This window comes from Panulirus ornatus, chromosome 30, assembly GCF_036320965.1.
Source record: "Panulirus ornatus isolate Po-2019 chromosome 30, ASM3632096v1, whole genome shotgun sequence".
Taxonomy (NCBI): Eukaryota; Metazoa; Arthropoda; class Malacostraca; order Decapoda; family Palinuridae; genus Panulirus; species Panulirus ornatus.
Window position 1 is genome coordinate 3998036 of NC_092253.1, and position 4465 is coordinate 4002500.

Genomic DNA, 4465 nt, shown 5'->3' on the forward strand with positions numbered 1-4465 from the left:
GTATCTTTCGGTGTATCTTTCTCTTCCTGGTGTATCTGAAGAGAAAACTAAAGATAACCTGAGTTAGAAAACTAGTTAAAAACCACAAGAGTGATAGAATTTGGTAGAAACTCCCCAACAGACTAATAGAAGACATCAGAGAAAGCTATGAACGACCAACCAATAGAAAATGGGACAAAAAAAGAAAAAAAAAGAAACTAGAAATCGTGTTTTTTTGAAAGTAAATTTATACAAGAATTTGCTCTCAAAATCTAATCAGTTTTTTTTTTCTGCAGAAATATGTTATTTTTTTTTTTTGGTGTAAGCGGGAGGATTCTGTCGTGTATATTTGTTGGCGAGTTGTCCAGAGAGAGAGAGAGAGAGAGAGAGAGAGAGAGAGAGAGAGAGAGGGTGGGCGGCGGCAGGCGCGCGAAAAACCGAGATAGAGCAGAAAAAAAGCAGATCTCAAGCTTACTGTCTCTTCCTTCTGGTGATTATTTCGCCACAGCCGCCCCTGGAGAGGCACCTCCTCCCCCCAAGGAGTGAGAGCAGACCCCCTCCCTCCCCCCCCACTCAGCAGGCAGGCAGGCCGGCTCGCGGCTTTTCTGCACCACAGCAGCCCTAGCTCTTCATCCCCTGTGGCAGGAAGAAAAGAAAAAAAAAAAGAAAAGTCGTAGGATGATTATGGTAGGGTACGGATAAGTTACAGTGTGTGCTCGGCCAGAGGCATGGTACACGGTACGTTTGTAGTGGTACAGCAGTATACCATAGTGGTACAGCAGTGTACCCTAGTGGTACAGCAGTATACCCTTGTGGTACAGCATTGTACTCAAGTGGTACAGCAGTGTTCCCTAGTGGTACAGCGGTGTACCCTTGTGGTACAGCAGTGTACCCTTGTGGTACAGCAGTGTACCCTTGTGGTACAGCAGTATACCCTTGTGGTACAGCATTGTACTCAAGTGGTACAGCAGTGTTCCCTAGTGGTACAGCAGTGTACCCTTGTGGTACAGCAGTGTACCCTTGTGGTACAGCGGTGTACCTTAGTAATACAGCAGTGTACCTTAGTGGTACAGCAGTGTACTCAAGTGGTACAGCAGTGTACCCTAGTGGTACAGTGGTGTACCCTCACCCTCTCTGTGACTTCCGCTCCCTGGTTCGAAACCCCTCCCCACCCCTCCTGTACCCCACTTTTCCTCCCTCCCCTCCTCTACCCCCTCCCTCCCTCCCTCGTGACGGGCGGTCACCAAGGGGAACGTGACAGGTCAAAAGGTCAAGATTATATAGATGGGATTATAGACATCCGGGGAGAGGGAGGTGGGTAACATGGGTCCTATGTACCAACGGGGATAAGTCCTGAAGTCAGTGTGGGATAACGTGTCATCATGATCTTTATGGCTATCATCTTATACCTAGTTATTCTTACCGATCATTTTTCCCTGGGGAATATATATATATATATATATATATATATATATATATATATATATATATATATATATATATATGTATATATATATATATATATATATATATATATATATATATATATATATATATATATATATATATATATATATATATATGAAATCAATGAGAATCTTTTTTCCCTTTCCATGATTTTCTAATTACTGCACAAATTTTTAAAACACTTTGAATTAGAGAGGTTTTTTTTTGGATATTTTTGTCAGCTTCTCTCATCAACGTATACATTTTGATCGTAACATTCATGAAATCATTCAAAGGGAACATCTTTTATATTTCTATGTAGTTGGAAAAGGGATGGCTTTGATTATTGTAACATTATATATATATATATATATATATACACATATATTATTTTGAGATGAGTTTGGAAAATTCTTGTGTGTTGGCGAGGGATGAATGCTTAGGCCGGTGAAGCAGAGGTGGTAGCGGCGGTGGAGGCAGGGTTTACACAGAGCCAAGCAGACAAGCGTGACGGAGAGGCTTAGATGAAGGTGCCGGAAACCCTCCCTCTCTCCCTCCTTACTGATTCCCTCCTTCCCTCCCCCACCAGAGAGAGAGAGAGAGAGAGAGAGAGAGAGAGAGAGAGAGAGAGAGAGAGAGAGAGAGAGAGAGAGAGGAGGAAGAAAAATCCCCGACGTTGAAGATGATAAGAGTTTAAATAAGTGCCAAAAATCACCAAGACAGAATGTAAGAAATTGATGGAAATTTTATGATAAAAGAAATTGAAAAAAAGATACGAAGGAGGAATCAAATCCATAGGCTTAGAAAGGGAAATGGTAGATAGACTTAGCGGTAATGAAAGAAGGCGTTAGACGCGCAGGGAATGATATAGAAAGCTATAGATATAGAGAGTCAGTGAGAGAGAAGACCGAAAGGATATATATATGTATAGAAAGTGTGAGGAGAGATGGTACGTTAAGGAGAAAATGGAGGAGGGGACTTTTAGAGAGAGCGAGAGACGAAGGAGAGAGAGAGAAAGAGAAAGATAAAGGAAGAGAATAATGAAATGTTAACTTGATATATATATATATATATATATATATATATATATATATATATATATATATATATATATATATATAAACCAGGAATTTGGGTGAATTAATCCTACCAACTCATATCGAGATTTTGTAGATAACGTAGGGAAATGGTGAGTAAAGGGGATGGAAGGTGCTGGGGTTAGGGTGAGAGGGTGTAAGGGGGTGAGTTAGCACAACTGAGGTTTGGTCTGGGGTTTCTTACGATGAACCTCACACACCCCCTCCACAAACACAACCATTAACCCGGATCATAAGAACAACGCTCGGTGCGTCTTCTTTCGAGACCTGATTCTCTTTCCTAAAAGAATTTGATATGATTATTTCTTTTTAAGGTAATTCAAGACAAATTTTTTCCTACAAGACTTGATGAGAAGATATGTTTGTTATGATCTGTAATTACGTCAGTTAATGAGTCGGACTCGTCGTACATCAATCACTCTCGTCACTGTCATTAACATTGTCTCACTCACCTTCACTATCTTCACTATCGCTATCACCATCACTCCAATGACGCTATCACCACCATTATCACCATCACCGCCGCTGTTGGGTATCTCCATCACTACCTCACAATCAGCACCATCGTTACAACCTTGATGATAATCACTATTTTCACCGCTAATGTAAGTATGTATCACCTCCAACCACCATCATTAAGTATGGCTAACCATCTTCACCAACCGACTACCACCCGATCCCCACCACTACGACAACCTTCGCCAACACTACCTTCAACACCCTAACTACCATCGGTAATAGCTCCCTCCCTCCCTCCCTCCGCCTTTTGACCAATAGGGGGGCCGCTTTAGAGCGGGCAAAATAACGACGGAGGAAGGGTTTCGAAAATTCAAAATTTGAAATTCAAAAATTTGAAGGAAAAGCAGTTGTTGGCAACGAATGACCCCCCCCCCTCAACTACCAGGATTGCTAACTTTATTGCGAATTTTTCTCTTGTTCTCATAAATTTGCTAATTATTCGCAATAAAGGAAATTATTCAAAATGACGAGGGAGAGAAGGAGAGAGAGAGAGAGAGAGAGAGGGGAGAAGAAGAGAAGATGGTAGAAGGGGGCGTAACGAACACTTTGCTAAGTTGGGGGGGGTGAAAAAGGGGAAGGGGAGGGGAGGATGAGAGTTGAGTAGAGGGGGCGAGAAGAGGGGGGAAAGGGAGGGGGGGTTACGCGGGAAAGGCATCACCGGTATTTAAATTTGAAAGACCGTTTTGCTCTGAACGATCATCACACAGCCAAGACCACCTCAAACACCTCACCTTCGACTACCTCACCACAGCTCCCTTGTTACCACCATTATTAGATATATATACAACCATCATCACCACAACCACACAACCATAACCTGTGGCTTCCACCACAACCAATGTCTACCACGACCCAAATCACCATTTCCACATACCGTCCGCTTGCTCTTGTGGGACGACCTGACCCCTCTCATAGGCTCCCCTTAAATACAAAATATCTCCACTACCGCAAGACATAAAGCAAATCCCTTCATTGATTTATCGTAAATATAACAAAAGTCCTTAAGATTTCAATGTACTTTGAAGAAGCTTTAAGACCAAAGACAACACGGTGGCTTTCTTCCTCCAAACCCGCCTCCGAAGAGGTCCTTTGGCCCGATCTCAATTTCCGTTGAAGACTCCGACTGGGCCAGACGGGCCTACCGGGTGTTGCCAAGATCCTCACGAGAGAAGAGAGAGAAAAAAATATCTACCCCCATCGACCCATTAAAGGATCTACCGAAAACTTTTCCCCCTGGAGAGAGCGACTGCTGGGCAAGAACACCCCCCAAACATGTCCTTAGCGGATGAGGTCTTCGCTGGTGAGGTGGTATACCACTGCCACCCCGATGGAGAGGCGCTCAAAGATGCCGCTGTGTCTTGGACCGATAGTCATCTCGGCCGAATACAAGGGCAGCAATGCTGTAACGTAACAGGCTTCCCCCA